At 36.8% G+C, this 18499-nt stretch overlaps 1 protein-coding gene and 1 long non-coding RNA gene across 3 annotated transcripts in view; one reads left to right on the plus strand and one right to left on the minus strand.

The window, feature by feature from the left end:
* The window catches only part of LOC309661547, a 544407-nt gene extending 526535 nt beyond the window's left edge, over window positions 1-17872 (minus strand). The window contains exon 1 of the long non-coding RNA XR_014264066.1: window positions 550-17872. This is a non-coding gene — a long non-coding RNA (uncharacterized lncRNA). The remainder of the gene's footprint in view (window positions 1-549) is intronic.
* ARHGAP24 (Rho GTPase activating protein 24) overlaps window positions 1-18499 on the plus strand; it is a 510476-nt gene that overhangs the window by 272342 nt on the left and 219635 nt on the right. Inside the window, exon 1 of one of the 2 annotated variants that reach the window (XM_082463240.1) lies at window positions 18254-18495. The exons of the other annotated variant lie outside the window; for it this stretch is intronic. The gene's annotated coding sequence lies outside the window, so the exon portion shown is untranslated. Of the gene's footprint in view, window positions 1-18253; window positions 18496-18499 lie in introns of those variants that run through there. 2 annotated transcript variants of the gene reach the window in all.

Here is an 18499-nt window from a genome sequence, read left to right on the forward strand (position 1 = left end):
TCTTTCAGTGTTCTGCTTAAACTCTGCTTTCCGTTTGAAATGTCATATAGTTATAGGTGAATAGAGAACAGTATTTAAGAAAAAATGATTTGCTCAAAATAGTGTCCAAATACTAAGCTACGTTATGGAACAATTATCAATATCATTAAGTAATTTGCTTCTATTTTTGTATAAAAACTATAGCATGCAATTACATTTAAGGAAAGTATTTGACTTTGAGCATTTGTCTCATGTCCAGAAGATCGTAGGGTACATTTTCTAAGAGAATGAGAAGGAAGGAAGTTTGTCAGAGATGGATCCGAGAGAGAAAATGTGATGACCTACTGCCAGCCTTCTACTTTTCTAAACTTCTCTGTACCAAACCTAATTAACATAAATTAGCAAGTATTATTATTAATAAAACTATGGTTCCTTTAAAGGTGGCAATCTAATTACTTTATCCAATATTTTATCTGAATTATTCCTCAGACAATTCTGTGAGATAGATTATTATTTTCTATTTTACAAATTAGGAAAGTGAGGGGAACCAAAAGGTTAAAAAACAAATACCTGACATCATGTAGCCCATGAGGGAATGAGCTGGGATTGGTCCAGGTCTGTCTGGCCCATGCTTTAGTATTTAGGGTCTGCTGCCTTCCCTTACAGCCAGAAACTCCTCCAACAGCAGGCCCACTGAAAGAAAGGAAAGCAATTTCCTGTTACACTTATGCAAAGAATTCCTGTGTGCCTAAAATAAAAGGGTTTACTCTACACCATTGGTTTAATTAGCATAACTGTGAAGATCAACGAGTTCAGAAATGCTTTTTTTTTAAGAAAGGAAAACCAAGATGACATGGCATAAAACTTGGAGTAGCTATGATTTTTTTAAGCACATGTTTAAAATTTAATGACAATAGCTTATCTTCTTTTAAACGACTGATTTTCCTATTAATATCTAAAATAAAATATTTTTTAAAGTATAAATTTTGCACCTTGCAAACATTGTATCGGTATTTTGAGTATATATCCACTGCCACATTCTGGTATTTTATAATTGCAGGAAGTCAGTATTCCAAGTGGAATGATTTGGTGTCGTTATTTTGTTCTGAAAAAGCACACAGTATAGCACTGGCTTGTGATAAATCATTGACATTCTGCTATGGTGGCCAGACCATTATTTTCTTATATTAAGAAAAACACTGAGTGCAGCAAACCAGGATTATAGCCCATGTCATATTATTTGCAAGAACGATAACTAAGGTGCCTAGGGCACTTGCATAAACCGCTGTTTCTTGTATTTTCCAGGTGATAAACCTATTAGTTTGGCAATTTATAGAAAAGCCATAGATCCATCTCAGTGCCACTGGAATAACTGATGCCCCTTTGGCAGGGTACATCTACCAACAACAAGAGGTGGAGGGTGGGAACCAAGGAAGAGGCCTGGGAGAGAGGGTCAGTGTCTAACCTCCTACCAGCTGGGAAGAAAGGAGAGGAGCCCAGAGCCTTCAAGTGTCAGAGGGAGGAGTCCAGGATTACTTAGTCATTTATTCTTGGTTTGTCTGTCTGTTCATTGATTTCTTTATTTTAAAGGGAGAATATGTGTTAAATACTTCTCTTTACGTTCCTGAATTATTACAGTCTCTAAATTTTCAGAAGTCTATGATATACGTATCATCTAAGATATCACAAGCATGCTTTCTTACCAGGATTGAGAAAGCGTCTTCCACATGAAAGGCTTTTTTACAAAATACAAAAGCAGAAGTAAACAGGATTGATACTTACATTAACATTGCATGTAAACTCCAAAAGTCAGCATTCTATATTTTCCTTATCAGAGTATATATCACACTTCATTTTTTTCAGTGTTCATTTTCTGTCTCTTCTAATAAATGTTAAGGTCTGTGAGGAAATAGATTTGCAAATTTTCGAAGTATAGAATTCAGTATAGAATTCAGCATCGAATGCAGTGCTGAATGCCATGGAGTTCACAACACTGAGGGTTTCTTGAAAAATTTAATGACGGTTTTTTGGGGGTTTTTTCCCTGCCAAGAAACTCTAAGCCAAATATTCTTTTCTCCAGCTTTCCTTTAATTTGTACCTCCTCACACTTTATTTTAGAGCATTATCATAGATAGGCTGAAGAAATCCACTTTTCTATTTACTATGATGTGAGGGCTTTACGAGGCAACATTTTATATTTGTTCTCCCCTGCAATAATCAAAGCATTAAAAGGGAGGCGATGCTATGCAGGGATACTTAAACAATCAATGAAACACATTCCCAAGCAACAATAATGTGAGGGAGGCACTGCAATTTGATTAGTGACCTTTTCATTCTGTATAGAGATAACCTTTACTGATATCATTAACCAGATGAAACCCTGGTTTGATGCCGCTCTTTTAAGCACAGAGCTTGGTATTGATTGAGAAGCAAGATCTGAGATTTGGTTAGTGTCGAGCTGTTTACAGAAACAAGAGGTACATTCCTCTCCTTTTCTCCAATCCCCGAAGTAATTGTTTTTTACCATCAGCTAACAGAGGAGAAACCAAGGACATTTTCTTACTTCTGTTCTTTTGCTATATACACAGAAAGCTGTTTAAGTGAAAGAGCACTTTCTGTATGCTATAAGGATGGAGGCTTTTGTATTAGCAATTCTGGTGTGGCATAAGTGCATCCCCTTTTCTGTTATTTTATTCTCAAGTATCACTCATTATACTGCTCCTTGTTAGTACTTTTCAATTCAGAAAGCCTACACTACTCCTACATGTGTTTACATTTAAACAGACCAGATACACTTAATTGTTGCCCTGTGAAAGGCATATGTTATCATGGGGAAGACCTAGAGATTTTTGCCTTTTGGCCCAAATGGCTGATTATCTTTGAAAGGTTTAATCTGCATCTGCTTGCATACCATAAAAATAGAGTATTTGTTTGGACTTTTAATGAATGCACATAGGAATCAAACATTAAGTTTTAATTCCTGAGCTAATGTTTAAATGAAAGTCAACTCTTAAGTTGAATACACTATACATTCTAGAAAAAGAGAAGTTTAGCGCTTTTTAACTTAATTTGGTGAGATCAATTTGAGAATAATTCTTTTTATGGTATATGAATTGGATTGTGTAGTGCCTGGAATATTAGAACGTGCATTTGAGTGAGTGGAATTATGAAGTTTGATTGATTTGCAGACTAAGTTCATAGCATGTAAGTGTGATCTATGGATTCAGAATGAATAATTAATGTTTAGCAAATAAACACTAGAAAAAAATGAATCAAAGGATTTACTAAGGGGACTTCCCTGGTGGCGCAGTGGTTAAGAATATGCCTGCCAAGGCAGGGGACAAGGGTTTGAGCCCTGGTCCGGGAAGATCCCACATGCCGTGGAGCAACTAAGCCCGTGCGCCACAACTACTGAGCCTGCGCTCTAGAGCCTGCAAACCACAACTATTGAGCCCTCGTGCCACAACTACTGAAGCCCGCGTGCCTAGAGCCTGTGCTCCGCAACAAGAGAAGCCACTGCAATGAGAAGCCCGAGCACTGCAATGAAGAGTGGCCCCCGCTCGCCGCAACTAGAGAAAGCCCGTGCACAGCAACAAAGACCCAACACAGCCAAAAATAAATTAATGGATTAAAAAACAGAAAAAAAAAAAAAAGATTTACTAAGGTACAAAGATATTTGAGGGAGGAATAGAAAAATTCTTAGGGGTAAGAGTGTTTTCATATTCCCTTATGTCTCCAAACACAATAGTAATTTAAATAAAGAACTGTGTTTTTTATTAGCAAGCTTCTGATATATTAAGAAAATATATTAAGTTTAACAATTATTATGTATTTGTAGTTTCAGAGAGACAAAACTTAGTAAAATAATTATGAAAGATTGTGGGAATGGGTGGTAAGAATGGATATGGTTGCTTATCATGAAAACTGAAAATTTATCTAATTCTAGGTGTCAAAGACAGAGACCAACTTTTTCAAATGGGAAGTACATTTTAAAAAAATCAGTGGACACTCTCTTTTTTTTTTTTTTTTTTTAACTTTGGGTTTATTTATTTATTTATTTATTTATGGCTGTGTTGGGGCTTCGTTTCTGTGCGAGGGCTTTCTCTAGTTGCGTCGAGCGGGGGCCACTCTTCATCGCGGTTCGCGGGCCTCTCACTATCGCGGCCTCTCTTGTTGCGGAGCACAGGCTCCAGACGCGCAGGCTCAGTAATTGTGGCTCACGGGCCCAGTTGCTCCGCGGCATGTGGGATCCTCCCAGACCAGGACTCGAACCCGTGTCCCCTGCATTGGCAGGCAGATTCTCAACCACTGAGCCACCAGGGAAGCCCGACACTCTCTTTTAAAACATGAAATCTCATGTACCACGTGTAGCCCTTTGGTGATGGAAAATTGAGAGCAGAGCAGAAATAAATTTACAGTCAATAGCATGGGGTTGTTTTTAGTTTGGAGATGACTTTTTCTCTGTCAGTATAAACTTGGTTTTTTTCTACCCTTATGAATTACGGATTACAGTTTGTGCAAACATAAAAATGTTGATTTGCTGCACTTTACTGTTGAGTCAGATGTTTTGTTCTTTGTGATCTGTTTTCAGCCTAAAATAACACCAACAATGGTAATGCAAAATCAAAATACTTAAAGCCCTGGAGGGAAAATCCATCAAAATAATGCCCCCACTTCCTAATTCTGAATATTGTGATTCATCCATCTTTTTATATATAGAAGAAGGAAGTGGAGAAGAGTCTGGGGGCTGGGAATCAGAGAAGTAAATAAAGACGGAAGGAAGGAAGGATGGAAGGAAAGAAGGGAGGAAGGAAGGAAGGGAGGAAGGGGGGAAAAGAAAGAAAGAAAGAAAAGATGGGTAAGGAGAGAATAATAAAAATATTGGAAGACGATTTTGGAATTGATTGCCCTCACTTAACCGTCTGGGGTGCAGTTTAACACACTGAAAGATCTCCTTGTTCTTTTTAAATCAGTGGTGTGCAGATTCTTGCCACTCAGAGTGTAACCTTCTGGCCAGCAGTATCAAATAGGAACTTGTAAGAATATCAGCTTCTCATGTCTCCACCAGCTCCCTCAGGCCAGAATCAGAATCTGCGTTTTTAGGTCGATCCCCAGGTGGTCATATGTTGTTAAGAATAAGTTCAGCCGTGCACGGCCCTGTGTCTACTGGCAGTGTGCATTTGTCCCTGAGTGACCAGGGACCAACAAAGAAACACAACGTGTAAAAAGCAGAAGAAAAATCTCCCAGGAAGAAAGCGTAAATAAGAGGAAATATAAAATCTCCCACTTATGCTAAGTGCTTCCCACTAAACAAGACATCACTAAAGTCATTCATTAGCTCTAACTTGAGAAAAAAAACTATAAGAGGTGGACTTGCCTTTTTCTGCTTCTCAACATCAGACAAAAACTTTCTTACAACTTTGATGTTTAATAAATAGTTTTAAATGGTGTGTTTATCCTTACCAGCTCAAGTCTCAGGTAGTAATACTTTAATGTTTTGATTTTGAATGAATTTAACTGTTTCTCTAGGTTGCACTGCTTCCAACTGTCCATTTCCATGTAGATATGTGTTTTTTATAATTTTTTATGTGTGTTTGTAATGTATGTATTATGTGACCAGGATACATAAACACACGTGATACATAAACACACCATGTGAATGCTTCATCATCTTCATTGCATGCTGTGAGACTACAGCAGTTTCTGCCTTTCTGTAGAAGAGGAAGAAGGCTTATCTGTATATGCCAAAAGCACTGGAGGCTTAGAGCACCTCAACAACAACAAAACCAACCAGAGTACCTGAGAGAAGAAAAATGGCATCTACTCTTCAGCCAGTAGACTAGACTGCAAAGAGGGGCAAGTTATTAAAGAACAAAGAAAACATGTTTTCAAATTTCAGTATTATATTTTAGTCATGGCAGTAGTAACTTATTTCTAGCTGATATTAACAAATGTCAAATGTGATTGTGGAGAGAAAGAAAGGCTCTTCCCGAACTATGACATTCTTGGTAGGAATTAAATTTCTATTATCCTTTTTTTTTTTGTTTGGCAAATGATCCTCTGATGCGTGAACTGGAGAATACAGTACATGTTTGTATATGTAATGCTACAATGCTTATATTATCAACTTTTGTTTATAACTTGGCCCTTGGTAGTGACTGTTGAGGAAAGGAATTGCTCTAAACTTGAAAATCCTAAGACATTCTGAGGGTACAGCCAAAGAAACATACTGACTTCTAAAAAAATGTGCCGACATCTTTGCTTTGAAGGAAAGATAAACAGTGTTCTTGCAAGGTGGGAAGGGTGTCAAAGAGATTCACACTCACAGTCCCAGAGAAAAGAGACTGTTTAGATGTGGCTGCTTTGTTAACCATGAGCAAAGTGAAATGAATTGGCATGACAACCTGCAAACATACTGTAGCAAAATAATAACATAAAAAATAAAATAATTAAAAACAAAGAAAGCAGAAAACAAATGAGAATAGCCTGTCAAATACAGATTGAAAAAATACCTAAGACAAAAATGAGATAGAAATCTAAAGTCTTGCACAAGTACCCAATGCTATGCATTATTTTAAAAAATGCATTGTCTAAAGAAGACCAGGAATTCCATAGATGTGAGCTCAAAGACAGAGTAATAAAACCAGAGAAAGTATTTATTTTCTTCAGAGCTGAGGAGGCAAATTGAGAACTTAAAAAAAGACCTTTATAAATCTAACAAGTAAATTAGCATCAAGAAAGAACCGCGATGAGATCACTGGCATGAAAGAAATACTTGAAATAATTGTAGTGAAAGCAGCCGGGAGACAGAAATTAGAATAATAAGCAAAAAAATGATAGGCAAGAATGGGTATCTCTGAAGGGCAAAAGCCATTAAATGGAAAGGACAAATATTTAAAGACACAATGAAAGAAAAAAGTAAAATTAAAAGCGTACCTGGATCTGCAAATTAAATGGGCCCATCAAACTGACATAAAACAGGATATGTGGACATATCCTGTTATCTAGCATCAAGGAAAAAGGAAAAATTCCACTGGCATCCAGATGATAAAATCAAGTTGCATAGATAGGGAAAAACAAACAAAACAAAACAAAACGGAACAGGCTTACCTCAGACTTCTTCACAGCAATTTTGAGTGCCAGAAGACACTGGAGGATAATAATTGTCATTGGTATCATTTACCAATGAAAATATATCTAGCAAGCTGCTGTAGGAACATATTCTCAGTGATACAATACTTATCTATGCCTTCCTGAAAAAATGACTCAAATGTAAACTTCGTGAAATCAAGAATGAATCAAAATCAAAAACTCAAGAATAGGAATGTGTGATAAAATTCTCACAGTAACACTGACTTAATTTAACTATAGGACTAAGATTAAACACCTGGTAAAAATAGGGTTATAGAACAGAAAGCAGATATTATTATATCATTCTTATTATTTTTGGAATATTTATGTATAATTAAAATGTAGGGAAAGGTGGGAGAGGAGATGGAAGAAAGTATAAGTAATAATCGCCCATATTTTTAAATCTGAGCATCCAATTATATTGTGAGAACTTGAAATATATGATTAAAAAAATAAAAGATATATTCTGTGTATGTGCCTATATATCTTTATATTTTTTTCTTAGCTCTGTCTGGTGAGAGGGTCTAGAAGGAAAGTATGAGTGTTCAGCACTTGGTTCCTAAATGCTGTTCTCCATTAAGATAAATCAAGGTGAGAAGACTGATTTTAGTCTGGGACAGGGAAAGTATAGCTAAGCCTGAAATATCTTGTTGCCGCAGAAATAAGAATGTGCTCAAAGAATGATAGTGGGCTTCCCTGGTGGCGCAGTGGTTGAGAATCTGCCTGCCAATGCAGGGGACTCGGGTTCGAGCCCTGGTCTGGGAAGATCCCACATGCCGCGGAGCAACTAGGGTCGTGAGCCACAACTACTGAGCCTGCGCGTCTGGAGCCTGTGCTCCGCAGCAAGAGAGGCCGCGATAGTGAGAGGCCCGCGCTCGCCACAACTAGAGAAAGCCCTGGCACAGAAATGAAGACCCAACACAGCCAAAAATAAATAATAAATAAATAACTAATAAATAATAAAAAAAAAAGAATGATAGTGACATAACAAAAGGACACAGGATCCAGACTGAAGGGGCTCTCACTGGCCAAATTTGAAATAATTTCAATATTAAAGTAGATAATAAAATAATTGGTTTTAACCAATTGAATAAATTAAAAACCCATGAGTTTCTTTTAATATAAATAAATAAATAAATAAAAATGGATGTGACGGGAAAGCTCTTTTTTATTATACAATAAAATGACAGCTAATAAATATAGAAGTAATCAATGGATGCTAAAAAATGCTGGGTGAGAATATGATAAGAAAATGGATCAAAGTTAAGTTCATCAATTTCAGGGCAATCTGATGTCACATGCCTCTTGATAAAATGCAATGAGAAAGACCCAACATCACTTTCCTGGCATTTCTGCTAAAAACGTATAACCTGAATCTAATCCTGAGGAAATGTTAGGCAAATCCAAACTGAGAGACAGTCTATAAAATAATTTGCTGTACCCTTAAAAATTTCAAGATCAATAAAGACAACGAAAGATTGAGGAAATGTTCCAGATTAAAGGAGTCTATAGAAAAAGAACACTAAATGCAATGCATGACAATGGACTGGATCCTGAAATGGAAAAATAATAGCTCTAAAGGACATTAGTGGGCTAATTTACAAATTTGAATATGGACTGTGGATTAGATAATAATATTTTATCAATGTTAAATTTCATAATTTTGAGGATAATACTGTAGCGATGTAACAAAATATCCTTGCTCTTAGGAAGTACACACTGTGTACTGCTAAAGGTATACATTGTCTCCAACTTACTCTCAGTGATTCACAAAAAAAATAATATGCCTATACATAGATTGATGGATGGAAATTGGCAAATCTGGGTAGAGGGTATTTGGGTTTTGTTTGTAGTATTCTTAGAATCTTTCTGTAAGTTTGCAATTATGCTGAAATAAAAAGTTACAAACATCTAATGATGATTCATCTCTATTATAGCCCTTCCACCTTTGCACAACTATTTCTGTACCACATCTCTCCGAGTAGAAACAGGCATCTCCAAAGTTTTTCACTGAATGGTGTATCCCAGTGCATGTATGTCTCGGTCATATGTTTATAAACTACACACACACACACTCACACACGCATGCGCACACACACACTACCAATACTTCTAACACTTCAGTGGAGTGCCACACGTCTCCATCCTTGTTCATCTTTTCTAACTACACTCACTCTTCTGACTATCTCATCTACTCTTATGTCTTTACATGTCATCTACTTGTCAATAACAAATGGAGTTTGAAGAATATAAACACTCTAACATTTCACCAACAAAGTCCAATGGTATCTCCTGAAATATATATTCTCTCATAGGAAAGTATTACTAACATAGATGATGACAGACTCATTGAATAATATCAAGAAAGAAATCAACGTTGAAGTTTATTGCAAGACCCAGGGACTTGATAGTTTCCAGGATGAAAACATAAAGAATATACTGAATAAAATTTCAAAGAAAAATAAAATTATTTTCTTGATAAGCTAAAACTGCCAGTAATTATCTTACCAGTTCAATAACTGCTGGGTAAACTGGCCTATGGGAGTGCTTTTTTCCCCTAGAACTGTGGGAAATATGCATTGACATCTCTTAATCTCAAATGCTGGGATTAATAGACCCAACAATGTGTTGATTAAAATGATGAAGGAAACACTGCAAGGGCCAATTTTTGATGAAGGAGACAGATCTATTCAAGTAAGACTTTTTATTGATTAGTGGCCATATAGTGATGAAGAAACATACAGTATTCAGATTTGAAACACACGTCTTCACACAAAAGCAATCCTTAAGAGATATTCAAATAAGCAATTCTTGAACACTTGATAAAAAGAGGAATGGATTCTAGGGAAGTCAATTCACATGTGACTATTTCCTGGAAACTTCTGCCACATTGATGAGATTAGGGTCCTTGGTGTGATTCATTCGTTCATTCAAATCAGTAAACATTTATTAGGTAGTCATTTTGTTAAGCGTTTTGACTGCCAGTAAAATATTGCATTTATTTTTCTTAGCCATCTGAAAAGTTGTGTAGATAAGTCATAGAGGAGAGAGATTTTATGATGACAAAAGAAGACACATTTGTTATTATGCTTACTTGCTTGTCTCTAAAGTTAAACAAATTTGTATCTTCCAAAATTGGGGTAAATGAAGATAATATTTTATTTTTGAAAAACAGATCTGTGGATATACATATGTATGTATTTGTGCAAATATACGTGTATGTGAACAGATGTAGATGGATGGATGGACGGATAATCTGGGTGGATGCACAACAAACTGTTGACAATGGTTAATCCTTAAGAATAGGATAGAATTGAGGTGGTAGGAACCTTAAATTTTACATTATATTCATCTTCATTGTTGTTTGTATTGTTTATAAGGAAATATGTTACTTCTACATTGAAAAGGAATCAAAATAATACGAGGAAAAAGTCTGACTTCCTTGTATTTGGTGGCATTGAAGCTTGAGATCCAATAGCACGGGATTGATGGGCACTTTGTTTTTATTATTTTTTGAACCATGCTTATGTATCTAGGAACTTGTCAAAGACTACAGCCCAGGGAGGCGCCTCCTCTGTTCATTTTCAACACTCTGTCTTGTAAATGTGGATTCATTCTTTCCTTATGAGAAATGACAGAGTCAGGAAGCAGCTCTACACTTCTGAGGGAAATCTTTTTTCTGTATAAACTCCGGAAGCTTGATCCTCAGTGTGTTTGGGGATCCCAAAGAAGTTTAATATTTAAAAATTATTAAGCACAATGTGGTTTGGCAATATATCTGATGACTTTTCCCATAAGAAAATCCTAACAGTCCTCCTATTATACATTGAAAAATAAAATGTCTCCCCACTGCCTATGTTTTTATTCTTGGGAATCTTAAAAAAATCAACATTGCTGTTACCATTGCAGTTGTTTTTTCAATAACTGGCTGTTTTAATTTCCTTATGATACAACAGATATCTTCCCAGTCCTCATAGATAAATAAACCTTAAACATATTTAAAACATATGGGAGATAATTACCTCAGAGAATAGTTGAACTTCACATCTGAAAGAACCTCCAAGGTACTCTAACTAAATCCTCTCATTTTGTATAGGCGAAAACTAAGCTCCAGTGAAGTGTTTTGTCCAAGGTCACACAGCTAATTGCTGACAGAACCAAGGTTGGAAACCTAATTGGTTGTGACTGATATCTCCTGTCTGTACCTGGGAATGTTAGCTTCCCACGCTATGCCCATTCTTCCTTTTGTGCAGCTTAGTAAGGAACTTTGCCATATAAGGAAGGATATCTTCATCTAAGAAAAAAATCCAAGAGTGGGGCAGGAGAGTGGATTGAGATTTGACTGAGTTTGGTGTTTATTCATATTGACTCACTGCTGGTTAATGCATTGAAAAATAAGCCTGTGCTTATTAAATAATCAAAATATCTAGGGGCACCCATCTAAACTAAGATCCTTATATTTTATAGCCAAAATGTTTATGTGAATTCATTACTTTATATGGGAGACTAGACACTATATACTTGTTGTCTTGACTCTCTTATAATTCATTGTTCCATATAATTTTTTATTAAAATAAACTATGGAACTAAAATGATTAATATATCCCAAATGGTTCAGTTGATCTGGCTGTTTTATATATATTGTACTCCTTGTCCAAGTTGTGTAAAAATCCTTCACTTTTTAAAAATCTTGCCTCGCGTTAGGAGCCAGTTACTCTAAAACCTCTGACCTCAGTTTTGATACTATCATCATCTGAAAGGCAGGTTTAATGCCAACCTCTAGGTAGGGTGGTGTATATCCAGGTTTGTCTATAAGAGTCCTGGTTTTTATCTGCTATCCCATTGTAATTAATGAGTGCCTCCTTTTATTCACAAAGAGTCAAGTTTTGGATAGTGAAATATATGGTTATCCTACCTACAGTGGATGTAAAATACGCTAGAAAAGGAATTTTCCTACTCCAACTTTAAAGCAAATCTCAGCATTTTTTTTCCTGTTTGAGCTGTCTGCCCCTTTCTGTTTTCAATGTCTTAAGAGTTTTACCTCTTCCCTTCCTAGATTCATTGAAACTGATTTGTCTTTCAAACTCCATTCTACTCAAAACTCAATATTTGACTTGATTAAACTAGGATATCTGCCAAGTCCACTTTCATTTTCGTTTCAACTGACTATCCTTGTATAGAGTGTGAATAAATATTTTAGGCTTAAAATGATTAGGTTATCAAGAGGAATTTGATGAAGGGTTTGTGCTTTGCAGGGAGAAAAACATATAGTTCCATAGAAACAATGCAAATACAATTGTTTGTGTGTTGGGTCTCAAATCTGAACACGCTTATACCTAGAAAAACCTAAAAAGTTCTGCCTAAGGAATCTTTTAAGATCCTGCCAAATTGTATTCCAATCTCTTCAAGCCTAATCACCCAAATTTAAAAATCTACAATCTCCTAAAAGGGGCAGAAAATTTAGTGTAAAGAATGTGGGCTTTTAAGCATTTTCAGAACTCTAATGAAAAACTGATGAACTCATAAAAGTGCTAACAAAAGATCAAGATAAAAAAAAATTAATTACATGGGACTGAGTGAACTGATGAGGATGAGTATAATTTTTGTGACTTTCTGTTTGAATTAAAAAAAAAAAAATCCCACAAGGACTCAGAGGCAAAGAATATACAAATCAATTTTCACTGCAAAGTAAAAGAGCTGTTACAGTGGAGGATTACTGGACTGAATGTCAATATTATGACATAGTATGAGTGTGTTTCATGTTTGGTAATTGCAATCATTGTTGCTTTTGTTGTGGTCATCCATTTACAATGCTTGGTGTGAGTCTATTTATCTCTTGTAAAAATAAAATACAGTGTGTGTGTGAAAAAAAAAAAAGTACAAAGTATGCATTTAAGGCTAAAAGAAAAAACTATGAAAATAAATAACACTTTGTATTTAAAAAAAAAAAGAATATGGGCTTTGTGGCCACATGGACATGAGTTCAAATTCTGCTGTCACTCTTTCAAGCTGCGTGCCTCAGTTTCCTATTCTGTAAATGGAGAGAACTTATGAAAAATGTCTTTTATGTAATGAGGATTTACTACATTTTCATGCAATTCTAATACTGTATACATTTTTCTGTAATGATTTTATGGAAATTTTGGAAGTAAGTTTGCCTTTCCTACATCTTCCTACCTATGGAACAATTTAAATATCTTTTGAGGCCATCTCTGTCTTTCTGTCCCTACTGCCTAATTCCAGATCATCACGATGTCTTAACTGGATAAAGAAAGATCCTCTTAAGTAGTCCTTTAGATCACTTGTTCCTAAATTCTTTCTCCACTTAACATTCTAAAAACAAAATATCCCATGTTTAAAATCCTTCAGTAGCTACCCATTGCCTTCAGGATAAAACCCCAATTCCTGACTCTGGCTTTTGCCTATATTTCTTCCTGCATATTTTATCTATTAGTCTGTCGTTCATTCTACATGCCAGCTCTGTAGAACTACCTGAAGTGGCCCAAGCATGTCCTGTCTCCTGCCTGGAATGTTAGTCCTTTTCCTTTCCTTCCGCATTCAAAACGTGCTTTGGTTTCATCTCCTCAAGGAAGCCTTATTTGGTCACTTCCCTTCTTGATTCCATGCTACTCTAATGTGCTCTCCTATAATTTTATGCTGATTTCCCTAAGTGTGTAGACTTCTTCCACCTCCAAAAGGTAAGTCTCTCCCCATGCTGGGTTTCGTATTTTTCTTTATACTCAAACATTGCACATTATATGAACTCAATAAATATGGGCTTCAATAAATTGAAGGAAGGAGAGAAGGGAAGAGAGGAAGAAAGGAGGGGACGAAAGAAGAAACTTTCACCTTATATTCCTAGGGAATTTTGTATTCTGGATAAAGAAATATTATTATCCCATGATATAGCAAGGAATAATTATACAGCTCTCATGACCGAGCACAAGGCCCTGTCTATAGAAGGCAATCAAAAACTATTTGCAGCTTTGATTTATTGACTAAATAAATGGCAACTATATATTTAGATTAATATTTAGTCAGTAACATAAGAAAAGGGCACTTTTTTCCAAAACAATTTAAAGTGATGTTATTTGCCACTGAGTGGTAACAGTGTTCAAGCAAGAAATTTCCTCTACCAGGGTGTCCTAGGGGGGCAGATGCTGTGGTGCCTGGGAAAAATCATTCTCTTGCAAACAGAGGATCGCCCTCTCTTTGCCTGCCATCACAAAACACCTTTCTGATGTAACTGGACCCAGAGTGTGTTGAGCCAGTCACATGACCCACAATACATCTGAGTCCCAGGACCCAGAAAGGCTGACTCACTAAAACAGGTAATTAGGAAGCAGTAGGACATAAGACAGGAGAGGAAATCTAATTTACAGCTCACTGGAGAGCTCTGAATCAGTGTGGAGGAGAACTGAGATGGGAGATGAAATTATCTGTGAGCTCACCTCTCTAAAATTATTTAGTCTTCCCCCTTTTCATTTAAAAAACATATGTTGTAAATGCAAGGATTTAGCTTCTGCTCCTGAAGAGCTGGCAGCTGAGAGCAGTTTCTTGAAACCACCTGAAAAGGATAGAATTAGAATATCTGCTATTTTAATAAGTGCAATTACTGTAGAGTTCAGGAAACAAAGGAGATATCTGGAAGCTCTTAGGACCTTCCAGCAAAAAAAAACCCCATACCTAGTTAGGTGCATATATCCATGAAGGATATTCTGGCAAGTCAAGGAGATATTCTGGCCTTTGTGTTAAGAAAATTCAAGGGTTTAGAGGCCCCTCGTGTAGATACAACTACATGCCTAGAGCCCAACAGGGGCTCTTTCTTTATTTCCGGGGTGCCTAGCTGCTGAGCCACAAGGAGATTTGCAGGGTTCTGTCAGTTGTAAAGGTGGATTAGTCTTTGCCCTCATGCTTATGGACTTGGGTTAGATGATTGTTGACTGAAGAGTAGTAACCCAGGCAGGAATATAAATAATACATTCAAGAAATATTTATCAAAGACCTATTTTATAGTCGATACTGTTCTGAACACTGAGAATAATGAGGTTTAAAAAGCCTAAATCTAATGTTTCTGATCTTATTTATAACTTCTGATACATTTCTGATGGTATAAAACTTATTCTAGAGGACATACAGTAAACATATTTAAACTAACTAATGAAATGAATGAATAAGTAAAAAAGAACCAAAGACAATTTTGGATAGAGGTAAGTGCTATGAAGAAAAACCAAAATAGGGAAATGAGGTAGAGAGAGTAAGTGTATGTGGTGGGGAGGATGGTGAGCCAGAGTGGTCAGGAAATTCTTTTTCTGGGAGGAAGCATTTGAGATGAACTTTGAGTGCTGAGAAGGGGGGTGGTTCTGTGAAGATATGAGGGAGGAACATTCTAGACAGATGGAACAGCAGGTCAGGAAAGCAGCAGGAAAGATAAACAGGGGCGAAATGATGAAGACCCTAGGAGGCTATGGTTAGGCATTTGGATTAACGAGAAGGGCAGCGGGAAACTTATAGGGATGAAACAGGGAATGATGGGAAACTCTTGGACACTATGAACCAGGGGATAATGGGAAACCATGGAAGGGATGAAGGAGAGTAATGATGGGAAACCACTGGATGATATGTAGCAGGGAATGACGGAAACCAGCAGAGGAGAGGAAGAGGGGAATAATTACTCTGGCTGCTGCTAAGAGACTGGATTGTGAGAGGAAATGGGCAACCAAGTAAGCATGTGCTGGAATTGGTTTAAGAGAGTTGATGCTTGAGAATTTTTATGGACATCAGTCCCCTGGGACTGTTAAAAACTTCCATGTATGAAAACTTCTCCCAAGCATAGAATAATCTAATAGCTGTTCATGCATTCACTTCCCTTCACTGCTATCACAAAACTGCTCTCTGGGATTCTTTAGTACAAGCCTTCTTCTTACATTACTGTAAACCTGAAAAAGAGGAGGAGATCAAGAGTTAGAGAATTCTGACTGCCTTGTCTGTATTAATACAGTCTGCCCTGGAGTTCACCTCTGCTGTAAGTACTTCTCCCATCAGTGGAATTCAACTCCACAGATTCTGTCTTCATAACACAGTAACTCTTCCCCTCTAAACTACCTTAGTATTCTGAAATTCAGAGCATGCCCAGAGTAGGGCAACCTGGAGTATGTCCAAGGGTCCTAAATATAAAGGGACAAAAATTTTTAAATGGTTGTATATCACTGTGCTATTTTATTTTATTTTAAATATTTTATTTTATTTTACTGTATTTTATTTTTTGGAAGCGTTGGGTCTTCGTTGCTGCACTCAGGCTTTTTCTAACTGTGGCGAGTGGGGGCTACTCTTGGTTGCGGTGCACGGGCTTCTCATTGCAGTGGCTTCTCTTGTTGCGGAGCACGGGCTCTAGAGCACAGGCTCAGTAGTTGTGGCACACGGGGTTAGTTGCTCCGTGACATGTGGGATCTTCCCGGACCAGGGCTCGAACCCGTGTCCCCTGCATTGGCAGGCGGATTCTTAACCACTGCGCCACTGGGAAAGTCCCACTGTGCTATTTTAGATTGTGCTGAATTTCACATATTGACAGCACTTGCTTCCCTCCCAATTCGTAGAAAGGAACCATGTCATGAATTACAAAGTAAGTTTGAGGGCCAATTTCCTGTTGCTTGCACTGGTCACCAAAATTGCTGGTTCTTTCTTTGCTTAATCTATTTTGAGAGACTTTGGTTCCTGAAGTCAATACCTATAATCTATTGTCTGTGGCTCAGCCCACTTCTGTTCTAAACAACCTGCTGGTACGTGACTTCTCTCTACACCTTTTTTCCTGAGTCCGCTCAACAACCCTGAATCCATCTAAATCTCTGTGTGTCTCCTCACAGCCTACTTCTCTTTCAAAGTTTTACTCACACTTCCTTCCTGCCTCTTCTAACAGACAACAGGCAAAATGTTCAAATCAAAAAAGAAATAAAAGGAAAATATGGAAAACTTTTAGTAAGCCCAAGAAATACATATCAGTGTGTCAAACTCTTGTCATATTTGACATATTAGTGTTACGTATAAATGTAGATTAGATGTTAATGTCTGTGGGATTTCCCTTTGCATAGACCACAATCAGACAATTCAGAATAAAAGAATAGGATCGTGCCATTGTGTCAAGAAGCACTGTGGTTTTACAAGATTTCTCTCTCAGCATTTACGTGTTCTGAATATCAATTGCTTATTCGTCAGGGTTGTAAAAATGATACGGTATGCATTAATTACTCAACATTTTAGAAAACAGGTTTCAAAAAATCTAATCCAATTTTCATTTTAAAAAGTATACTTTTATAATTATTTTGTCACATATAATAAATAATAGTCAAGAGTAAACTTGTACGTGTGGTAAAAATTTTTCTGACAAATTGGAAGTGGAGATTTTTGGTAATAGTAATGTGTTTCCGGTTCGAGAGCCATGTAACAATACCACTGATACTGGGTAGAAATACTGAACACCTGTCACAGGTCCGTCCCTTTCAGAAGTAGTTCTCTGTAAGCACTAAGGGATGTTCACATCCCCTGAAAAATGGCAACTCCCGAGTCATAAAAATACTCTGGAAAATCATCAGTGGAAAGATTATTTCCTAAGTATAAAAGAAATTAGGCACTATAGAGAGACTTTCACTCTTACGGATTTTAAAGTGGAGGGAAATTTTTTTTTCTGAGAACAGATGGTTCTCACATTGTAATTGTGTTACTCCTCCTGCCAACTCATTTGGGTATGATACAAGGATACAGAGGAAAAAGGTAAACCATTTCCCCTCAGGTACGCTAGCGTAGTAGAAAAAGCATTGAATTGGGAATTGTGAAACCTGGTAACTATTCTTAGCTGGCACGAATGAGCTATGTGAGTGACCTTGCACAAATCATGTTTTCTCCGGGCATCAGTTTCATTATTTATAAAATGAGGGCATTGGGTTAAACTATATTTAAGATCCTGTTGTGCTTTCTACGGTTCTCATTTTTAATTCTCCTTCTTTTTTTAAAAAAATTTTGTGTCTTTTTTCTAAATGCTCAAATACTACATTATTTAAGGTATATTTCCTGGCAGTTTTTTTTTTTTTTTTTTCCTTCCCTCTCTGTCTCTTTCTTCAATATATGGGATAGGAGGATACTGACTAAGTCTGAGGGGAAGGAGGAGGAATAAAATTAGCTACAGGAAGGGTTTATATCCCCCTCTACAAGAAAACTTAAATACAGCTACCACCGCTTTGAAAGGAATGGTTTATGTCCAAGCAGCATTTTCCAGACAAGCTCTGTACTTTTTTTGCCAACAGAATTAACTTTAAACTGAAGTCAGTAGACAGTTAAACAAGAGTCGGCACTGGAAACAGCTGTGAGTAGACAAGACCAGTTACTTATAAGGTAC

The sequence above is a fragment of the Balaenoptera physalus genome (genome assembly GCF_965194825.1).
Source record: "Balaenoptera physalus genome assembly, chromosome: 5".
Taxonomy (NCBI): domain Eukaryota; kingdom Metazoa; phylum Chordata; class Mammalia; order Artiodactyla; family Balaenopteridae; genus Balaenoptera; species Balaenoptera physalus.